The sequence below is a fragment of the Entelurus aequoreus genome, linkage group LG10 (genome assembly GCF_033978785.1).
Source record: "Entelurus aequoreus isolate RoL-2023_Sb linkage group LG10, RoL_Eaeq_v1.1, whole genome shotgun sequence".
Lineage (NCBI taxonomy): Eukaryota > Metazoa > Chordata > Actinopteri > Syngnathiformes > Syngnathidae > Entelurus > Entelurus aequoreus.
In genome coordinates, this window is record NC_084740.1 from 15,051,010 (window position 1) to 15,075,526 (window position 24,517).

A 24,517-nucleotide genomic window follows, 5' to 3' on the forward strand; every position below is an offset into this window, starting at 1 on the left:
ATATAAATAAAATAAATACTTGAATTTCAGTGTTCCGGAGGCTATCCAGTAGATGGCAGCATTGTCCTGTTTAACTTCTCCGTTCATGAATGAGTATATCATTTCGGCCGCCGTGTTCAAAGGAGAAGTCTGTTCTACAAAATGTACAGGCAACATACGTACCCCTTCCCCTTCGAATTGTCCTGGATGAACTGAAATTCTTGTTTCCATTCGTTTTGGAACTTGCAAGCGTATTTCTTCATATTGCTCGTCGACGGCGTCGCCATGTTTGTAACTTCCTCGTTCTTCTGCTTCGTCTCCTTGTTGTGTGCGCAGTTGTGCACTCTACTCTCTAAAAGCCGTATATTTGATGACGTCATCGGGCAGGCAAGCTGTTTATATTGTGGGAAAGCGGACATTAGAACAGCATTGAGCTGGAGGGGGCGTGGCCTCCAGCTCCGGCTGAATACCGGGAGTTTGTCGGGAGAAAATTTCTGCCGGGGGGTTATCGGAAGAGGCGCAGAATACCGGAAGTCTCCTGCTAAAAACGGGAGGGTTGGCAAGTATGCCCAAATGTGCCCAGTAGGTCAATGCGTGACACTAATGGTTGTTGTATTTATCGAGGCCGCTATTGTTTAAAAGTTTAGTAATAGATTTAGCTTAGTAATACTAACTACACACACTATGACACTAAGAACACCACAATCATCAATCAACAATTCTCCTTCCAAAAAATTAGCATGTCTGCTTTTTCAGGATCAAGTCTGACCCGCTCTTTGCTAATCGTGTCTCCAACGGTGGAAAAAACATGTTCACTTGGCGTGGAACTAGCTTGGACACACAGATAGTTTTGACAACATCCCCCTCCAGTCTGTATCTAAACCTTCTGGGGTCCATCAGTGTGGCCTCCTCCAGGAATGACTGCACGTCCTTGTCCTGGAGGGAAAATTAGGGACAGACACACCATAGAATTAGGGGGGAAATTAGCTGAATGTGAAGACTAGGGTGTCTGTTACTAAGTCTATAGCATCAGTATGTGGAATTAAACGATGGACTGTATTAAGTAATGAAGTTAAACATTGTACTGACATGATCCACTTTAAGAGGTTGTTCAAATCAATAGTGCTTACAAAGTACAAAAAATAATTATTAAAAAATACTTTCAACCTTATTGAAAATAAGATATTCTTCATCTCAGTACATTAATAATGACTGAATGAAATAATTACATATTACAAAACTGTTGTATATACTAATTCACAGATGTTATTTTATTATAAAAAGGTCAGTAAATGACGTATATATTTGTAAACGCTCTGAAGTGGGAAAGGGGTAGGATTAAATAAGCTTTACTTCTTCCTACTCCTTTTCGGACATGATGTAAAGTGAAATGATATGAAACTGAGATGTGTTATGCTGTAAGTGTGTTCATGTATGACATAAACCAAAGAAAGAAAGCAAACACTAGTTTATTAGACAGACCTGCAAACTCTGGAGTGGTGTAGGCTACAAGATACTGTTAACGTTATCAGACACATACAAAAAGTCTAACGTTAACGTTACCGTTAGCCACTGACTATGCTTAGGTAACGTTAGTCTAGCTAACATTACTGCAGTCCTGAATGATTGATTGATTGATTGAAACTTTTATTAGTAGATTGCACAGTACAGTACATATTCCGTACAATTGACCACTAAATGGTAACACCCGAATACGTTTTTCAACTTGTTTAAGTCGGGGTCCACGTAAATCAATTCATGGTAGACAAAAGAGGTAACGTTATTTTAGCCTAAAGCCTACGAGTGAGCAAATATGGAAATTAACCGGCAACAGTTAACGTTGGTTACTCACCGCCACTATCACTGGAATTGGGGCTGCAGGTTAAAGCAGAGGAAGAGGGGCGTGCTTCGTCATCTCTGTCGCTGCTTCTCCACGTGTCGAAGACACAACACGGTTCTCGAACGTTCAGGTTATGTACGGCCTGAACAAGTTTCAACATGCCTGTTGTACTTCCCAAACCCTTACATGAGAGCAAACCCTGGCAATAATTGCATATTGCCGTTTCCTCGTCATATTTGTTTGTAAAATGAAGCCATGCCTGGAGGAAATTTTTTCCGGTACATTATGTTTGCTGCTTTCTGTATCTGCCGCCTAATGACTGAGCTATGTCATTTCCTTTGATGTCCCACAGGGCATTTCCTGTGGGACGCGATTCGTTCCCAGGGATTCGAATAAAGAACCAACTCTTTGTATTTACTATAGTGGCCTCGATAACGGGAACCGGATCTCAAAAAGGGATTGGAGTCCATGGAATCGGTTCTTTTCTTTTTGAACAACCGGGAGAACCGGTTTCGAACGTTATCCCTATATATGTGTGTATATACATACTGTATATGTGTGTATATACATATACATATGTGTGTGTATATACATATACATATATATGTGTATATACATATACATATAAACAAAAATACACATATATATATATATATATATATATATATATATATATATATATATATATATATATATATATATATATATATATATATATATATACACATATATATATATATATATATATATATATATATATATATATATATATATATATATATATATATATATATATATATATATCAGTGATGTGCGGTGAGGTTCATGACTGGTGAGGCACTGACCTCATCACAGTCAGATTTACAAACATATGAACCCTAAAGAGTATCTTATTCACCATTTGATTGGCAGCAGTTAACGGGTTATGTTTAAAAGCTCATACCAGCATTCTTCCCTGCTTGGCACTCAGCATCAATGGTTGGAATTGGGGGTTAAATCACCTAAAATGATTCCCGGGCGCGGCGCCGCTGCTGCCCCCCTGCTCCCCTCACCTCCCAGGGGGTAATCAAGGGATGGGTCAAATGCAGAGGACAAATTTCACCACACCTAGTGTGTGTGTGACAATCATTGGTACTTTAACTTAACTTTAACTTTACACATACAAACTGTAGCGCACAAAAAAGCACATTAAATAAAAAAACGTTATTATGGTCTTACTTTTACTTATAAATGAAGTCCATGCGCCGCTCCTTCTGAACAAAAGCATCGATAACTTGTTTATAGAAGTCTTCCTTATCTTTCTTCAGTTTTAAAAGTCTCTCTGTCTCGATGGAGATCTTCCTTCAAGTATTACCTCCTGCTTCGATTGAAAGTCCAGTTTAGAAAACTGTTTTATTTTAGATATGTAATCCTCCATGTTAATTATCCAGGCAAGAGGAAAAAATAAACGATCGCTGCTAACTGTTGCTGCTTGTTGTCACTTCTTCTGCCGCCCGAGTAGTCACAAGAATGATCTCTGGGATCACTACAGCCCTCTACCACCAGGAGGCGGGATTACTGCGAGCCACACACAGTGCGTCTTTTGCAGCCGTTTTATGATTGCTCAGCACAAGAAATACGTTACACACATACAGTTGTTGACAAAATACACTGTACATTATATACCTCAGCTAACTAAACTATGGAAATGTATAATATAGTTCATATAGCAATACGGTCTCACTGCACAGCAGGCCAGCAGTTAGCCGAGTCATTGCACAATCCATGGATGCATGGTGAGGCTCAACTCAGTGACGTGCCTCAACTGGCTGCTGATCACCGCAAGTCTCTTCTCAGTATTTGAACGGCAAATGTGAAAATTCAGCGATTTTAAATAAAAATAATCTAAAACTGGTGAAGTTAAATGGAAAATAACTTTATAGTATAATCACTGGATACATATAACAATAAAAAAAATTTTTTTTCTTTTTACATTTTTTTCTTTCCATGATGGCACGTGAGGTCCCGCCTCACCTGCCTCCTTGACTGCACGTCACTGATATATATATATATATATATATATATATATATATATATATATATATATATATATATATATATATATATATCCATCCATCCATTTTCTACCGCGTAATCCCTTCGGGGTTGCGGGGGTCGCTGGAGCCTATCTCAGCTACAATCGGGCGGAAGGCGGGGTACACCCTAGACAAGTCGCCACCTCATCACAGGGCCAACACAGATAGACAGACAACATTCACACTCACATTCACACACTAGGGCCAATTTAGTGTTGCCAATCAACTTATCCCCAGGTGCATGTCTTTGGAGGTGGGAGAAAGCCGGATTACCCGGAGGGAACCCACGCAGTCACGGGGAGTACATACAAACTCCACACAGAAAAATCCCGAGCCCGGGATTGAACTCACGACTATGTATATATGTATATGCATGTGTATATGAATGTATATATACTGTGTGTGTATATATATATGTATATATATACATGTGTATATGAATGTATATATACTGTGTGTTTATATACAGTATATATGTATATATATGCATGTGTATATGAATAAATATACACTGTATATATATATATATATATATATATATGTATATATATATATATATATATATATATATATATATATATATATATATATATATATATATATATGCATGTGTATATGAATGTGTATATACTGTGTGTGTATATATATTTGTATATATATGCATGTGTATATGAATAAATATACACTGTATATATATATATATATATATATATATATATATATATATACATATATATATATGCATGTGTATATGCATGTGTATATGAATGTATATATATATATATATATATATATATGCATGTGTATATGTGTATATATATGCATGTGTATATGCATGTGTATATGCACACACACACATAGTGTGTGTGTGCAGAAAACATCGCACAGGGCGATGTGATGCGTCTAGTGCAGTAGCCTTGGAGTAGTAGTACCTGTAGTTAGTGCATGCTGCATGCCGCTTTTGCTTGCTATGCTGCATGCTGCTTCTGCCTGATACTCATTGCTTTCAGCTAGTGCCGCCGGCTAGCCCTCTGTCTCAGAGGGCGAAAAGAGGAGCCGAGTGCATAAGCCTCCTCAGCCGGTACATAGCCTCTCCATTGTCAAGACTCGTACATGCCTCCTCGTGGCCACACACGGTAACTGGAACCTCGCGGTTCCAGGCTAAGTTGTACGGGATCTCGGAGCAGCAGGGGGCCCCAGAGACGGGGCATGCAGGCCCACCGGTGTGTGGACATGCCCTGGTGCCCAGTCAACCCCTGTCCCAGCTATGGGTAAATAACCCCAGCTATGGGCGAATAGTGAAAACCGCCTCAACGGTGGACCAGGCGGAAGATGGCGGCAGCGGAATGCACCACAACGGCTGGGAAGGCGGATGAAGGCTGCAGCAAAGACGGGTCCCCAGTCGTCTTGGTCTCCATGCCACTGGACCCTGGCCCGCTCAATGCCAAGGACTGTGTGGTGGCTGACCGTGCACCAGTCTCCCCACATTAAAAGATTCCACGCACAGGCGTCCTCCCTACGGAGGACAGTCATACTCGTTTCGAGTGACCGCCGACGACGACGATATGCATGTGTATATGAATGTATATATATATATATATATATATATATATATATATATATATATATATATATATATATATATATATATATATATATATATATATATATATATATATATATATATATATATATACACACAGACATACACACACACACACATATGTATATACACAGTATATATACAGTAGTTATTTATACATGTATATAAACATGTATGTACAGTACAGGCCAAAAGTTTGGACACACCTTCTCCTCATTCAATGGGTTTTCTTTATTTTCATGACTATATGTAAATATACATTTGTTTGTGTGGAGGGGCGTTGACGATTGCTGAAAAGCACTCGAGACTTTATTGAAAAATAAAAACAGTGTCTGAAAGCCCTGAAAAGGAGCGGTGATGTCTGTGCTTGGTGGCCCGACAAAAAGTGACTTCCACAGAATATATATATATATATATATAAATATATATATATATATATATATATATATATATATATATATATATATATATATATATATATATATATATATATATATATATATATATATATATATATATATATATACATACATACATACATACATATATATATATATACATAGTCTATGTCTGTTCATGATTAATGCAATACATTTCTGTAAATAATCACGAGTTAACTTGTTAATTTGTACAGCCCTAATATACACACGCACACACACACACACACACACACACACACACACACACACACACACACACACACACACATCCACACAAACTATATATATATATATATATATATATATATATATATATATATATATATATATATATATATATATATATATATAGTAAATAATGAAGATTTAAACACAATTACAAACAAAAACTTCAAAAAATATTAATAAACAACTTAAAGCAGTCTTTTTCTCACAATGTGTCGACTTTTTTCTTATACAATTGGGAACAATTTGTCATATTCTCTGTTTCTGTAATAATGCAACATTTTCTCGAAAAATTATTACTTTTTTTATGTCAAATGATTACTTTTTAATGCAACATGGTGACATTTGTCATATAAATTTCTGACTTTTATCACAATATTGCCAATTTTTTAGCACTTTAGTTATAATTTTGCTGAGCAAAATTCCCATTATTATTATAATATTGCCAAAATTATAAAGTTTTCTTATAAAAATGTGACTTTTGTCGAGTAAGATTACGACTCTCTTCATAAGATTGCCAAACTTGTAAGCTTTTTTGGTAAAATTGCAACTGTCTTTGAGTAAAATTCCAACTTGTATCATACCGTTGCACAAATGTTCAGTTCTTCTTGTAAAAATGTTGACTTGCGTTGAGTAAAATTACGACTTTTTATTATAATACTGCCAACATTCGACCTTTTTCCTTTGAAATTGTGACCTTTTTCTTGTGAAATTCCAACTCATTTTTCCCAACAACCTTGTTTATATTTTTCGGAGATCTCAAGAATGTGACAAATACAAGAACGTGTGTGTGTGTGTGTGTGTGTGTGTGTGTGCGTGTATGTGTGTGCGTGTATGTGTCAATGTGTGGAGCTCTACTCTGGATCAGTGAGATTAGAGTCATGCGATGGTTTTCTACTCGTTTTTTTTATTATTTTTTTAAGCACACCTTTTTTATGCCTTGTTGTTCACGCATGATCGAGCTGAAACCAGCGGCCTGTTTTTCAAATTAAAAGTGCTGATGCATTTCAAACCGGCAAGTGAGCATCAGAGCAATAACTGTGGCGAGGGAAGGAGGGCGAGTGGAGCAAGGGGGAAGCGTGTGTGTGTGCGTGTGGTGGGGGGAGTGCATTTTGAATTTCACACTCACTCTAAATATAAAAAGCACGACTAAGGTGTTGAGTTTACTTCAAATGTTAAGACTTAATGGCATGAAGTGTGTGGGTAACTTGTCACGTGATTATGTCGGAGTCTAAGAACAGAATATGTGTGATGGGGCTAAAAATAATGATGAATCCGTGAAAAACAACACAAGACGAAACAAAAACCTCTCATGCATAATGCACCAAAGTGAACGCACATTGATCAATAGAACGCATCCTTAATGCACGAACGCAACTTCCAACTTTCTCAGCATATAACTGCAACCTAGAGCTTGACCTGATCATGATGGATCTCCTAGTGGGGGATTTTTGTTGGTCTAATTGGTCCCTTTAAGTCCCCGAGTAAGGTGACATATTTGTCAGGCCAAGGGAAGTCCGGAATGTAGGCCACTCGGATCCGATACAATTAAACCAGGGTGTCCAAACTTTTTCCACTGAGGGCCGCACACTGAAAAATCAAAGCAAGCGGGGGCCATTTTGATATTTCTTATTTTAAAAAACAATACAATGTATGTATAAAAAAAGGCCTCCACTCAGGCTTGACACCAAAGGGTTTTGGTCAAAAAAATATTAAAAATGTGTCATTATTCAGTATTATTACTTGTTATTATTATTCAACTCCTCTCTGAGCTGCCAGGAGTTTGCGTGTCCCAATGATCCTAGGAGCTATGTTGTCCGGGGACTTTCATGCCCCCTGGTAGGGTCTCCCAAGACAAACAGGTCCTAGGTGAGGGATCAGACAAAAAGCAGCTCGAAGACTTCTATGGGAATGCATGAACAAGGACTCAGATTTCCCTTGCTCGGACACGGGTCACCGGGGCCCCCCTCTGGAGCCAGGCCCGGAGTTGGGGCACGATGGCGTGCGCCTGGTGGCTGGGCCTGTCCCCATGGAGCTTGGCCGGTCAAAGCCCGAAGAGGCAACGTGGGTCCTCCCTCCAATGGGCTCACCACTCATGGGAGGGGCCACAGAGGTCGGGTGCATTGTGAGCTGGGCGGAAGCCGAAGGCAGGGCACTTGGCGGTCTGATCCTCGGCTACATAAGCTAGCTCTTGGGACGTGGAACGTCACCTCGTTGGGGGGGAAGGAGCCTGAGCTAGTGCATGAGGTAGAGAAGTTCCGGCTGGATATAGTCGGACTCACCTCGACGCACAGCAAGGGCTCTGTAACCAGTTCTCTCGAGAGGGGCTGAACTCTTTTCCACACTGGCGTTGCACGCAGTGAGAGGCAACAAGCTGGGGTAGCAAATCTTGTTTCCCCCCGGCTCAAAGCCTGCACGTTGGAGTTCAACCCAGTGGACGAGAGGGTAGCCTCCCTTCGCCTTCGGGTGGGGGAACGGGTCCTGACTGTTGTTTGTGCTTACGCACCAAACAGCAGTTCAGAATACCCACCCTTTTTGGATACACTCGAGGAAGTACTGGAAAGTGCTCCCCCGGGTGATTCCCTTGTCCTAGTGGGGGACTTCAACGCTCATGTTGGCAACGACAGTGAAACTGGAGAGGCGTGATTGGGAAGAATGGCCGCCCGGATCTGAACCCGAGTGGTGTTTTGTTACTGGACTTTTGTGCTCGTCACAGATTGTCCATAACAAATACCATGTTCAGGCATAAGGGTGTCCATATGTGCACCTGGCACCAGGACACCCTAGGCAGCAGTTCCATGATCGACTTTGTAGTTGTGTCATCGGATTTGCGGCCTCATGTTTTGGACACTTGAGTGAAGAGAGGGGCGGAGCTTTCTACCGATCACCACCTGGTAGTGAGTTGGCTGCGATGGTGGGGGAGGATGCTGGACAGACCTGGCAGGCCCAAACGCATTGTGAGGGTCTGCTGGGAACGTCTGGCAGAGTCTCCTGTCACAGAGAGTTTCAATTCCCACCTACGGAAGAACTTTGAACATGTCACGAGGGAGGTGCTGGACATTGAGTCCGAGTGGACCATGTTCCGCACCTCTATTGTCGAGGCGGCTGATTGTAGCTGTGGCCGCAAGGTAGTTGGTGCCTGTCGTGGCGGTAATCCTAGAACCCATTGGTGGACACCGGCGGTGAGGGATGCTATCAGGCTGAAGAAGGAGTCCTATCGGGTTCTTTTGGCTTATAGGATTCCGGAGGCAGCGGACAGGTACAGACAGGCCAAGCGGTGTACGGCTTCAGCGATCGCAGAGGCAAAAACTCGGACATGGGAAGCGCTTCGAAGGGATTCTGGACCACCATCCGCCGCCTCAGGAAGGTGAAGCAGTGCACTGTCAATACCATGTATGGTGCGGATGGTGTTCTGCTGACCTCGACTGCGGATGTTGTGGGTCGGTGGAGGGAATACTTCGAAGAACTCGTCAATCCCACCAACACGTCTTCCTATGAGGGAGAAGTGCCTGGGGAATCTGTGGTGGTCTCTCCCATTTCTGGGGCTGAGGTTGCCGAGGTAGTTAAAAAGCTCCTCGGTGGCAAGGCCCCGGGGGTGGATGAGAACCGCCCGGAGTTCCTTAAGCCTCTGGATGCTGTGGGTCTGTCTTGGTTGACAAGACTCAGCAGCATCGCGTGGACATCGGGGGCAGTACCTCTGGATTGGCAGACCGGGGTGGTGGTTCCTCTCTTTAAGAAGGGGAACCGGAGGGTGTGTTCCAACTATCGTGGGATCTCACTTCTCAGCCTTCCCAGTAAGGTCTATTCAGGTGTACTGGAGAGGAGGCTACGCCGGATAGTCGAACCTCGGATTCAGGAGGAACAGTGTGGTTTTCGTCCTGGTCGTGGAACTGTGGACCAGCTCTATGCTCTCGGCAGGGTCCTTGAGGGTGCATGGGAGTTTGCCCAACCAGTCTACATGTGCTTTGTGGACTTGGACAAGGCATTCGACCGTGTCCCTCCGGAAGTCCTGTGGAGAGTGCTCAGAGAGTATGGGGTATCGGACTGTCTGATTGTGGCGGTCCGCTCCCTGTACGATCAATGTCAGAGCTTGGTCCGCATTGCCGGCAGTAAGTCCGACCCGTTTCCAGTGAGGGTTGGACTCCGCCAAGGCTGCCCTTTGTCACCGATTCTGTTCATAACTTTTATGGACAGAATTTCTAGGCGCAGTCAAGGCGTTGAGGGGATCCGGTTTGGGGGCTGCAGGATTAGGTCTCTGCTTTTTGCAGATGATGTGGTCCTGATGGCTTCATCTGGCCAGGATCTTCGGCTCTCACTGGATTGGTTTGCAGCCGAGTGTGAAGCGACTGGGATGAGAATCAGCACCTCCAAGTCCAAGTCCATGGTTCTCGCCCGGAAAAGGGTGGAGTGCCAACGCCGGGTTGGGGAGGAGAACTTGCCCCAAGTGAAGGAGTTCAAGTACCTCAGAGTCTTGTTCATGAGTGAGGAAAGAGTGAATCGTGAGATCGACAGGTGGACCGGTGCGGCGTCTTCAGTAACGCGGACGCTGTATTGATCTGTTGTGGTGAAGAAGGAGCTGAGCCGGAAGGCAAAGCTCTCAATTTACCGGTCGATCTACGTTCCCATCCTCACCTATGGTCATGAGCTTTGGGTTATGACGGAAAGGACAAGATCACGGGTACAAGCGGCCGAAATGAGTTTCCTCCGCCGGTTGGTGGGGCTCTCCCTTAGAGATAGGGTGAGAAGCTCTGTCATCCGGGGGTAGCTCAAAGTAAAGCCGCTGCTCCTCCACATCGAGAGGAGCCAGATGAGGTGGTTCGGGCATCTGGTCAGGATGCCACCCGAACGCCTCCCTAGGGAGGTGTTTAGGGCACGTCCAACCGGTAGGAGCCCACGGGGAAGACCCAGGACACATTGGGAAGATTATGTCTCCCAGCTGGCCTGGGAACGCCTCGGGATTCCCCGGGAAGAGCTGGATGAAGTGGCTGGGGAGAGAAAAAGCTGGGCTTCCCTGCTTAGGCTGCTGCTCCCGCGACCCGACCTCGGATAAGCGGAAGAAGATGGATGGATGGATGGATGGGTTATTATTTTCAAGTTTTAAATCTCTAGATCAGTGTTTTTCAACCTTTTTTGAGCCAAGGTACATTTTTTGCATTGAAAAAATGCGGAGGCACACCACCAGCAGAAATCATAAAAAAAACGAATCGCAGTCGACAGTAAAAAGTCGTTGTCGCAATTGTTGGATATGACTTTAAACCATAACCAAGCATGAATCAATATAGCTCTTGTCTCAAAGTAGGTGTAATGTCACCACCTGTCACATCACGGCGTGACTTATTTGGAGTTTTTTGCTGTTTTCCTGTGTGTAGTGTTTTAGTTCTTGTCTTGCGCTCCTATTTTGGCGGCTTTTTCTCTTTTTTTGGTATTTTCCTGTTGCAGTTTCATGTCTTTCTTAAACGCTAATCCCTGCATCTGCTTTGTTTTAGCAATCAAGACTATGTAAATTGTTGCTATCCTTCTTTGTGTGAACATTGTTGATTGTCATGTCATGTTCGGATGTACATTGTGGACGTCGTCTTTGCTCCACAGTAAGTCTTTGCTGTCGTCCAGCATTCTGTATTTGTTTACTTTGTAGCCAGTTCAGTTTTAGTTTCGTTCTGCATAGCCTTCCCTAAGCTTCAATGCCTTTTCTTAGGGGCACCCACCTTTTTGGTGTAAGCATTAGACACCATTTTACCTGCACGCTGCCTCTCGCTGTTTCCGACATCTACAAAGCAATTAGCTACCTGCTGCCATCTACTGATATGGAAGAGTATTACACGGTTACTCTGCCGAGCTCTAGACAGCACCGACACTCAACAACAACACATCATTTGCAGACTATAATTACTGGTTTGCAAAAAATATTTCTTACCCAAATAGGTAAAATTAGATAATCTCCCACGGCACACCAGACTGTATCTCACGGCACACCAATGTGCCGTGTCACATTGGTTGAAAAACACTGCTCTAGATCAACATTAGGTCTATCTGTCAATATAACGTTTTTAAAGATTTAAGTTGCTCTTTTTGTCAAAGAAAACTCTGTTTTTTTATAGAAAAAAACACAAAATATGCAATATTTTCACCCAATAACATTTTTAAGTGGAATATTTGAGATTATATAATAATTGGAGCCTTAAAAAGGTCAATAACTCATAACACCATTGACTTCATTATTATGTTTTGAGCAATGACACTTAAAAACAAATCACACTAAAAATATTGGGGATCCAAAAGGGTCCTTACTCATTAAAGTGTTAAAAAATATATATATTTTTTTTTTTTTACTGTTTACTTTTAACACAATAATCTCGAGATCAACTTCAGATCTATCTGTCAATTACAAAAACAGCTCCATTTTTTATATGGCAAACACAAAATATGCAACATTTTCCCCAAAAAATATCTCAAAGTGGAATATTTAATGTGACGTAATTAGAGCCTTGAGTAGGTCAATAATTCATAATTACATTGATTTTGATGTATTGTTATTTTTTAAAGAAAGAAACCGCCTGCATGGCAGCTTTGTCTTATTAGAGTAAACATTGCAACATTTTCTTGTTACATTACACCCGTCTGCTCTTTTATACCACTTTTTATGTTCTTCATTTTTTTTAATCGTATTTTTAAAATGTGCCGTGGGGCCGTTAAAAAATGACCTGCGGGCCGTAGTTTGCAGACCCCTGAATTAAATGATTTACTTGTCACAAGACAATAGGGCCGCCTGAGAAAAAACGACCATGCCGCGAGACATAAGAACTCAACCTGCGCCGGCGTCATGCCGCTGCTGGACGCTCACGTAACTCTTATGCAACATGCCTGAAATATGTACGAATCCCACTGTTATTTCGGGAGGGTTCGGGGGGGAGGGCCTTGTTATTTGGAGGTCAGTTCTAGCATGCGTTTAGTAGTATGCACTGCTGCGGGAAAGTATTCTTCTGTACTTCAAGTGCTCTGATGATCCTGACAGAACCGCACGCAAAGGTCACAGGAGCTCCTGTCTGCATCCCTTTGCCTTTTTTTTTTTTTTTTTGGGGGGGGGGGGGGCGGGTGGGGGGGGGGTGTCATTCTGGGCTAACCAAAATGCTCCCACTCAGCCGATTTGATTTCCACCTGGCTCACGTTGATGCTGCCACAATGTCTTTGCATATATTGTCTTATTTTACTTCCATATTATGGTTTAGAGCAGTGTTTTTCAACCTTTTTAGAGCCAAAGCACATTTTTTTCCATTGAAAAAATGCGGCGGCACACCACCAGCAGAAAACATAAAAAAAATGAAACTCAGCCGTCGATATTGACAATAAAAAGTGTTGGATATGAGTTCAAACCATAACCAACCATGCATCGATATAGCTCTTGTCTCAATATACTGTCACGACCTGTCACATCACGCCGTGACTTATTTTGAGTTTTTTGGTCTTTTCCTGTGTGTAGTGTTTTAGTTCTTGTCTTGCGCACCTATTTTGGTGGCTTTTCCTGTTTTGTTGGTATTTTCCTGTTGCAGTTTCATGTCTTCCTTGAGCACTATTCCCCGCACCTGCTTTGTTTTCGCCATCAAGGCTATTTAAGTTGTCGCTATCCTTCTTTGCTGGGACATTGTTGACTGTCATGTCATGTTCGTCTTTGCTCCACAGTAAGTCTTTGCTGTCATCCAGCATTCTGTTTTTGTTTATTTTGCAACCTGTTCAGTTTTAGTTCCGTTTTGCATAGCCTTCCTTAATCTTCACTGCTTTTTCTTAGCGGCCCTCGCCTTTTGTTTATTTTTGGTTCAAGCATTAGATACCTTTTTACCTGCACACTGTCGTCTGCATATTGTGATCACGACAAACCATGTTCCCGACATCTACAAAGCAATTAGCTACTGCCACCTACTGATATGGAAGAGTATTACATGGTTACTCTGCCGAGCTCTAGACAGCACAGACACTCAACAACAGCACATCTGCAGATTATTATTACTGGTTTGCAAAAAATATTTTTAACCCATCCATCCATCCATTTTCTACCGCTTGTCCCTTTCGGGGTCGCGGGGGGTACTGGAGCCTATCTCAGCTGCATTCGGGCGGAAGGCGGTGTACACCCTGGACAAGTCGCCACCTCATCACAGGGCCAACACAGATAGACAGACAACATTCACACTCACATTCACACACTTGAGCCAATTTAGTGTTGCCAATCAACCTATCCCCAGGTGCATGTTTTTTTTGGAGGTGGGAGGAAGCCGGAGTACCTTCTCTATGACTTCTTGTTTGATAGTGTCATTACAGCCACACGTGGTGGTAAAGTGTATTACAGCCGATTGCCACTGCGGCCCGTACGAACCGCAGCTGAGAAACAGATATGTTTTTGGGGCGCTCGCAGTCCAACAGTGGGCCCTAAACCTTAAGGTTAAGAAACACTGTTGTGTAGTACTGTATGGTACAGTATGGCTTGTTACATTGTGGTATGGTAAGGCACAGTTTAATATATGATCGGGTGTATCGTTTGGTATGGCATACTATCGCAAGGTGAGAGGGTATCTTAAGCAAATAAAATTATTATAAAATTATTGTATACGGTGGTATCTAAACGTAGGTATTTTGTCTCTCAGCTAATTATTATACCTTAAGATGCAAGCAAAAATATGAGTTACAAGCATCAAACATCAAAACATCTGGTCGTACTTGCTACAGCATCCATCCATCCATCCATTTTCTACCGCTTGTCCCTTTTGAGGTCGCAGGGGGTGCTGGAGCCTATCTTAGCTGCTTTCGGGCAGAAGGCGGTGTACACCCTGGACAAGTAGCCACCTCACCATCAGCAGCATTACCTTATAGCTAGACGTCGAAATAACTTTGTTTTTACAACTATGGAAATGAGTAAAGAGTAAATGTAAATGAGTAAAAAACCTCCTCATTCAATGTGTTTTCTTTATTTTCATGACTATTCTTGATTACTGCTTTGCACACTCTTGGCATTCTCTCCATGAGCTTCAATAGGTAGTCACCTGCAATGGTTTTCACTTCATAGGTGTGCTTGAAACTCATGGAGAGAATGCCAAGAGTGTGCAAAGCAGTAATCCGAGTAAAGGGTGGCTATTTTGAAGAAACTACCATATAAAACATGTTTTCAGTTATTTCACCTTTTTTTGTTAGGTGTCATGACGTGGACTATGGCGACGCAAATTACTGCGTGGATTGCTTTCCCTGGGTGCAAAACGTCTGGACCGGACAAGGCTTGCAGGTAAAGACATGTTTAATTTCTATCAAAAGAATAAACAAAAGGCGCGCACAAGGCGGAGAACAAACTTGGCTATGAAAACAATAAACTAGCACAAAGGCAAAACTATGAACATAAAACAAACAACACTTACTGTGGCATGAGCGGAGCATGAAAATAACATCAGCATGAAACTATGAGCAGGCATGAGTAGTAGAGGTAGCATGAATAGTAAGGATATTGTCGCCAGGCCGACTGCCTGGCAACTACAAGCTTAAATACTAAGGACATGATTAATGACATGTGCGTGAGTCCGAACGTGAAACAGGTGAAACTAATTGTTGTCATGGTAACAAAGCAAGGGAGTGAAAACAGGAACTAAAGAGTCCAAAAATCAAACAGAACATAGCCAAACAAAAACATGATCAAAAGACATGACAGAGCCACCCCCTTAAGGACAGATACCAGATGTCCAAAAAAAAAGGTGGAGGAGGTCGGCGTACTTGGCGTGGCGGACGCCCAGGGAATGGCCACATTCGTGGCCAAGGATGAGGTCGGCATACTTGGCGTGGCAGACGACCCGGGAATGGCCACATCTGTGGCCGACGAGGAGGCGGGCGCGTCGTTGTGGTGGCAGGCGTGGATGCAGCAGACGACATCGAGGCAGGCGTGGAAGCAGACGACGAGTCAGGCGTGGGTGCGGCAGCAGACGAGTCTGGCGTGGGTGCGGCAGCAGACAGTCTGGCGTGGGTGCAGCAGGCGGCGAAGCTTGGCTTGGGTCTTGGCTGTTTGGGTCTTGGCCTGGGTCTTAGCGGCTTGGGTCTTGGCGGCTTGGGTCTTGGCGGCTTGAGTCTTGGCTTGGGTCTTGGTGGCTTGAGTCTTGGCTTGGGTCTTGGCGGATTGGGTCTTGGCTTGGGTCTTGGCTTGGGTCTTGGCGTCGTGGAACTGCGACTGGCGGCACTTGGCGTCGTGAAGCTGCGACTGGCGGCACTTGGCGTCGTGAAGCTGCGACTGGCGGCACTTGGCGTCGTGGAGCTGCGACTAGCGGCACTTGGTGTCGTGGAGCTGCGACTGGCGGCACTTGGTGTCATGGAGCTTGTTGCGTTGCAGGCACTGATACCTGTCGTGGTGCAGGTACTGGTACCCATCATGGTGCAGGTACTGGTACCCGTCGTGGTGCAGGAGTTTGGCGTGGTGGAGGTACTGGAACTTGCCGTGGAGAAGGTACTGAAGCTTGGCATGGTGCAGGTACTGAAGCTAGGCGTGGTGCAGGAACTGGAACCCGCCGTGGTGCAGGCACTGGTACCCGCCGTGGTGCAGGCACTGGAGCCCGCCGTGGTGGAGGTACTGGAACCTGCCGTGGAGTTTGGCGTGGTGGAGGTACTGGAACTTGCTGTGGAGCAGGTACTGAAGCTTGGCGTGGTGCAGGTACTGAAGGTTGGCGTGGTGCAGGAACTGGAACCCGCTGTGGTGCAGGAACTGGAACCTACCGTGGTGCAAGTACTGTAACCCGCCGTGGTGCAGGTACTGGAACCTGCCATGGAGCTTGGCGTGGTGCAGGTACTGGAGCCTGCCGTGGTGCTTGGCGTGGTGGAGCTTGGCGTGCTAGCCTTGGAGCTGGTGCTAGCCTTGGAGCTGGTGCTAGCCTTGGCTTTGGTGCTGGCCTTGGAGCTTGGCGTGGAGCTAGCCGTGGAGCTGTGACAGTAGCTAGCCATGGTGCAGGTGCTTGCCTAGCTGGGGGTGTGGCTTGGCACGCCGAAAGACTGGTGGTGGTGGCCGGGCTGGAGGCTGTGGCTTGGCATGGCGAAAAGCTGGTGGTGGTGGCCGGGTCGGAGGTTGCGGCTTGGCATGCCGAAAGACTGGTGGTGGTGGCCGGGCTGGAGGCTGTGGCTTGGCATGGCGAAAGACTGGTGGTGGTGGCCGGGCTGGAGGCTGCTGCCTGGCTGGGCGCAGCTGAGCCACCCCACTTGAAAAGTTCCCGGCCCTAGCCCCCCCCTCAAGGAGCGGATACCAGACGTGCTCCCCACGGTCTGGAACCGTTTTTAGGGGTGGGTGGAGGGAGGTCAGGAGGGGGGCAGAATCCTCCGCTCTAAATTGTCCAAAATGTCTTTCATTCGTACCCACCTGGGGTTGAGTGGGCGGAAAAAAAGAAAAGTCCTGTGATGTGGGTGGGGCATGAAATCTGGAAGACTGTGATTGCCTTGCTCTAATGTCCAAAAACATGTTCTGATAATGTTCAATAATGGTTTTAGAGTCTCTTGTTGGGGGCGGGTGACAAAAAGAAAAAGAGTTCAGGAAAAAAATCTTGGTCTGTGATGTCATCCTGGGGCTGCGGGGCTGGCAGCAGCCTGTTCCCGCCCGGAGGGGGAGGAGCCTGCGGGAGCGACGCGTCCTGTCCGCTCGCAAAAGCCTTCCCTGACGTCCTTCGTCTTGGGCGGCGTTTCCGGGACTGGGGCGACGCGCTGATCGGCACCAGTTCGCCTTCAGGCCCGCACATCAAATCCATGCGCTCCATGGGGGAATAGCGAAGCGTCTCCGCCTCCATGGCACGCAGCACCTCCTAAGTATTCTCGTCCATTGTCTCCAAGTCGCTTGCGGGATAGCGGAATGCTGGCAACATTCTGTCATGACGTGGACTATGGCAACACAAATTACTGCGTGGATTGCTTTCCCTGGGTGCAAAACGACTGGACCGGACAAGGCAAAGGCAAAACTATGAACATAGAACAAACAACACTTACTGTGGCATGAGCAGAGCATGAAAATAACATCAGCATGAAACTATGAGCAGGCATAAGTAGTAGAGGTAACATGAGTAGTAAGGATATTGTCGCCAGGCCGACTGCCTGGCAACTACAAGCTTAAATACTAAGGACATGATTAATGACAGGTGCGTGAGTCCGAACGTGAAACAGGTGAAACTAATGGTTGTCATGGTAACAAAGCAAGGGAGTGAAAACAGGAACTAAAAAGAGTCCAAAAACCAAACAGAACATAGCCAAACAAAAACATGATCAAAAGACACGACATTAAGTACATAACTCCACATGTGTTCATTCATAGTTTTGATGCCTTCAGTGACAATCTACAATGTAAATAGTCATGAAAATAAAGAAAACGCATTGAATGAGGAGAAGGTTTTTTACTAAAATAGGGGCTGTTTTTCGAGGCTAGAACCATTTGGAACCATCTTTACATTGATTCTTATGGGGGAACTCTGCTTCATAAGAATATACATTTTTCAGTTTACGAACCATGTTCCAGACCCAATCAAGTTTGTAAATTGAGGTTCCACTGTATAAAAGTATGTTTTTTCTTTTAAAAAGGCCTATTACATGTTGAGAATGTACCGTGTTGGGGAGGCCAGGCACCCATTGAATTGATTTCAATTCATTTCAATGGGAAACGTTGATTTGAGATACAAGAGTTTTGAGTTAAGAGTGGCAAAATTGGCATCTAAGAATTCAGAATTCAAGAACTGCATATCATTTTTCCACATCGAGTAAACATTCATGTCCAACATGTCCTAACAAAAGCATACGTTAGGTCCAAAACTCCATCACACTGTGGCCATCACGGGTCAGCTCCACGACACTTCTCAGATATTTGGAAGTTGGAATGCAAACAAACAAACAAGCCACTTGCCTGCATGTGTGTTGATGAACCACTGTGGCTTGTGTGACGGCTGCATTGTGTGCTGAAGCCATATTGTCTCTCTGGGGAGCACTTTGTTCAATTCAAACGTCGGTATTTACCCCGCAAGAGCATCAAGTGATTAAGCTTCAAAATCCCTCCTCTATTGTGGCATTACTGTGCCTTTATCCACGTAAAGACAGTGCATGTAAATAACCCCCCCCCCCCCCCAAAAATAATCAATTTCCACCGAGGGTGAAAGGACTGCAAAGATGCTTTCCGGATGTAATTTTCTGATATGTCCTCTATTCCACACAAGGAGGGTGGCATGCCTTTCAGACAGACCGTTGTCAGAATCCCTCCATTAGCTTTGATTCACTGCAGCTATTTGTGTCAAATTGTCTGGCTTGATAAGTGTGGAGGACGTGGCACAGTGTGGACAATGTATATGGACCTTTTCTGGAGAGAAAATTAGCATAAAATACAACGCCATACTCAAGGCACGGGGGCCAGATCTGGCCCGCCACATCATTTTATATGGCCCGCCTGGAAACAATGTGCATCAATAGAGTAGTCATATGTTCTTTCCATTTTGACAGAAAAAAATATTTGTACTGAATAAAATTGCATATCTTAAAAACGTTAAAACTTTTAAATAAACCGATCATGCAACAAATATATTATCATATACTGTATTGCTATTTTTGAAAAAAAATCAACGCTTAAATATCTGCTTTTCACCTTGACTCCTGATTTCAAAGCTAGTTATCCATTAATTTGTACGTTACAAACTCAAATGATCAAATGCATAAGCAATTGCGAGATGATACATTTGGATATATATATATATATATATATATATATATATATATATATATATATATATATAGTCGAGGTTACTGTGGTTTATCCGTTATACAGTGCTCAATACCGGGGTAGAGCGGAATATACTGTACGTTACGTCAGGAAAAAAAACACAGAGGCTATTTCATCCCTACAAGCTTGTTTCGCAGGTTTCCCTGCTCTCCAGGGGATTTTATTCAATAAAACAGGGAAACCTATGAAACAGGCTTGTGGGGATGAAATAGCCTCCGTGTTATTTTCCTGACCTAACATATATTTCACTCTACCCCTGTATTGAACACTGTATAACGGATAAACCACAGTAACCTCGACATATATATATATATATATACACACTACCGTTCAAAAGTTTGGGGTCACCCAAACAATTTTGTGGAATAGCCTTCATTTCTAGGAACAAGAATAGACTGTCGAGTTTCAGATGAAAGTTCTCTTTTTCTGGCCATTTTGAGCGTTCAATTGACCCCACGAATGTGATGCTCCAGAAACTCAATCTGCTCAAAGGAAGGTCAGTTTTGTAGCTTCTGTAACGAGCTAAACTGTTTTCAGATGTGTGAACATGATTGCACAAGGGTTTTCTAATCATCAATTAGCCTTCGAGCCAATGAGCAAACACATTGGTGGGGCGGTATAGCTCGGTTGGTAGAGTGGCTGTGCCAGCAACTTAAGGGTTGTAGGTTCGATCCCCGCTTCCGCCATCCTAGTCACTGCCGTTGTGTCCTTGGGCAAGACACTTTACCCACCTGCTCCCAGTGCCACCCACACTGGTTTAAATGTAACTTAGATATTGGGTTTCACTATGTAAAGCGCTTTGAGTCACTAGAGAAAAGTGCTATATAAATATAATTCACTTCACATCACTTCACATTGTACCATTAGAACACTGGAGTGATAGTTGCTGGAAATGGGCCTCTATACACCTATGTAGATATTGCACCAAAAACCAGACATTTGCAGCTAAAATAGTCATTTACCACATTAGCAATATATAGAGTGTATTTCTTTAAAGTTAAGACTAGTTTAAAGTTATCTTCATTGAAAAGTACAGTGCTTTTCCTTCAAAAATAAGGACATTTCAATGTGACCCCAAACTTTTGAACGGTAGTGTATATATATATATATATATATATATATATATATATATATATATATATATATATATATATATATATATATATATATATATATATATATATATATACATACATACATACATACATATATACATATCCAAATGTATCACTTGTTTTGCAGGTTTCCCTGTTCTTCAGGGGATTTTTTATGTATTCAATAAAATCCCCTGAAGAGCAGGGAAACCTGCAAAACAGGCTTGTAGGGATGATATAGCCTCTGTTTTTTCCTGACCTAACGTATATTTCACTCTACGCCTGTATTGAGCACTGTATTACGGATAAACCACAGTAACCTTGACATATTTATATATATATACATACATACATACATACATATCAAAATGTATCATTTGTTTTGCAGGTTTCCCTGCTCTTCAGGGGATTGTATTCAATAAAATCTCCTGAAGAGCAGGGAAACCTGCAAAACAGGCTTGTAGGGATGAAATAGCCTGTGTTTTTTCCTGACCTAACGTATATTGAGCACTGTATAACAGATACACCACAGTAACCTCAACCATTTATATATACAGTATATCCAAATGTATCATTTATTTCGCAGGTTTCCCTGCTCTTCAGGGGATTTTTGTTACGGCGCACGCGCGCTCTGTGCTTCCCTCTTCTGCGGGAGCGCTCAGGGGCTCCGCTGTGAGCACCAGACACGCCCCCGCGCTCGCCACGCAGACCGCGCCCACACTCCGCCGCAGCCGGAGGCAATCAACGACCAACACACCTGGCTTTGATGAGGGACGAGAGCATACAGACACTCGCCGCTGACTTTTCTTCGTCGGAACGTAGCTCTGCTCGCAGTAGGCTTCATGTCTCTGACTTCCCTCTTGATCTCGCTCGTTTACTCGTGTTCCTTGTGCCCTTTTTCCTGATCCCATTTTTGTCTCTCATTCTCCCCACAGTGCCCGTGTCTCAGCTTTTGCTGTGTACCTCCGCTGCAGTTTTTCCCTCCTGGACTTTGTTTGCTCTCCCCGATCCTTGACCCCGTTTTGGACTTCCAGACTCCTCCCCCCTGCCATCGACCCGCGCTCGGACCTCGGAACCCCCCTTGGCTTATTCCCCCTTGGACTTGGACGCTGAACATTCAACACGCACCTCAACAAACCTCACGGTATTTTCATACGGTTATTTTCCACACAAAGCCTTCCATACAAACACATAGTAGCATACACACCCCATGCACTCATCAAGCACTCAATAAACCTGTGGAGCTTGATCTACTGTTGTCGTGCCGTCTCCTTCCCCAGTCCGACATAACAATTTTAAGAGCAGGGAAACCTGCGAAACAGGCTTGTAGGGATGAAATAACCTCTGTGTTTTTTCCTGACCCAACGTATATTCCGCTCTACCCCGGTATTGAGCACTGTATAACGGATAAACCACAGTAACCTCGACCAGATATAAATATATATACATCCAAATGTATAATCAGGCTTGTAGGGATATACGTGTGTGTGTGTTTATATATATATATATATATATATATATATATATATATATATATATATATATATATGTGTGTATATATGTGTGTATATATGTGTATATATATATATATATATATATATATATATATATATATATATATATATATGTATATATATATATATATATATATATATATATATATATATATATATATATATATATATATATATATGTATATATATATATATCCAAATGGATCTCATGTTTTGTAGGTTTCCCTGCTTTTCAGGGGATTTTATTAAATAAAATGGGGAAACCTCGGAAACAGGCTTGTAGGGATGAAATAGCCTCTGTGTTTTTTCCTAACCTAATTTCATAATTTCATATATATATATATATATATATATATATACTGTGCCATAAATGCGATGTGGCCTTCAATAAAAACGAGTATGACATCCTTGCTCTTTCAGGACTCCTTTTTTTTTTTTTTTTTTTGTGATAAGTATGTCCATTTTTTAATTTTTATTACGGTCCCAATTTTACACCCGGTTGAGGGTTCGTAACTCTCAGAGCAAGCAACTGCTCACAAAGTGTCCCTACGATTAATTCCTCTTGCATGTCACCAATAAAAAAAAAAATTGCATAAATCTGTGGTGAAGCCAGAAGGTCAACATCAGGTTATGGTGCAAAAAAAAAAAAAAAAAAAAAAAGCCTCACAAAGTGAACATTTAAAGTGCATTTTCTTGTTGGGTTTTAAAGCAGCATCAAGTGCACTCTCACAAATTGAAGAGATCCTCACAAATGTATATTTGCAAACTGCGCAGTATGATAACTTCAATTAAGAAAATGCTAGTTAAAAGATGCAAAGTTAAAATCAGTGCAAGGATTATTTTGAGTCATCATCACGTGACCAACACGTCTCGTTAGGGGGTAAATTAGCAGTATAAGCAAATCTTACCTTCACGCCATAAGTTGGAGTGGATCTTTCTCAGTTCTTCCGTGCGTTCTGTTGCCCTCCAGTTAAATCCAGTTATAGCTCCCACTTTTATTCGTCTTCATTTGCGCCTTAAGGACTTGTGCGGCAGCATCGGATCGTGCGAGCAGCATCGGGCACGTTAGGAACCATCAAAAAAAAAAAAAAAAAAAAAATACAGGACAAATCAAAGATGAAAAAAAAGGATATAATGCTGAGCACACTAACGCATAACGCTGTGGAGGTCGGTAGTTGAAAAATAGTAATGTCCTCTTTTTTTGCAAGATGCGAGAGCGCGCGTTTCCTCGCTGCAGCTTTTTTTTTTTTACGCACGGAGTTCCCTTCCGACTGAGCGGAAAGGCGCACTGATGGTGACTGCGAGGAGGAGCGCGGAGGAGGAGGAGGAGGAGGAGGAGGAGGAGGAGCAGGAGCGGGTGCAAAAGGCGGGGTTACATCAGCCCAAAAGCCCCAACACCAATTACAACTATAACAACAATAATAATAGGAGGCGAAATCACGCTCCAGCCTCAGAAAAAAACCCATAAACAAATGACGCTAACGTGCGTAATCTTGTTTTGGGGGATGTGGAGATGGTAACCTGGTGGGAAATTAAAAGAGAATACAAATTACATTTGGAACCGTGCACTTATATACAGGTTTATTTGAAATAGGGACAGATACAGAAACACAGATATCTGAAACAGTCATCCAATCAAGGGTGCCGCTAGGGCAGGGGTCGGCAACCCAAAATGTTGAAAGAGCCATATTGGACCAAAAATACAAAAAAAAAAATCTGTCTGGAGCCGCAAAAAATTAAAAGCCATATTACATGTGTCATGAGATATAAATTTAATTAAGAGGACTTAAAGGAAACTAAATGAGCTCAAATATAGCTACAAATGAGGCATATGCAATATGTACATATCGCTAGCCTAAATAGCATGTTAGCATCGATTAGCTTGCAGTCACGCAGTGACCAAATATGTCTGATTAGCACTCCACACAAGTCAATAACATCAACAAAACTCACCTTTGTGCACTCACGCACGACGTTAAAAGTGTGGTGGACAAAAT

General features: G+C 43.0%; 1 protein-coding gene across 1 annotated transcript in view; it reads right to left on the reverse strand.

Moving 5' to 3' along the window:
- Nucleotides 1–23,777, reverse strand: part of drd2a (dopamine receptor D2a) — a 196,712-nt gene extending 172,935 nt beyond the window's left edge. Inside the window, exon 1 of the mRNA XM_062062048.1 lies at nucleotides 23,429–23,777. The gene's annotated coding sequence lies outside the window, so the exon portion shown is untranslated. The remainder of the gene's footprint in view (nucleotides 1–23,428) is intronic.
- Between the last annotated feature and the right edge of the window lie 740 nt (nucleotides 23,778–24,517).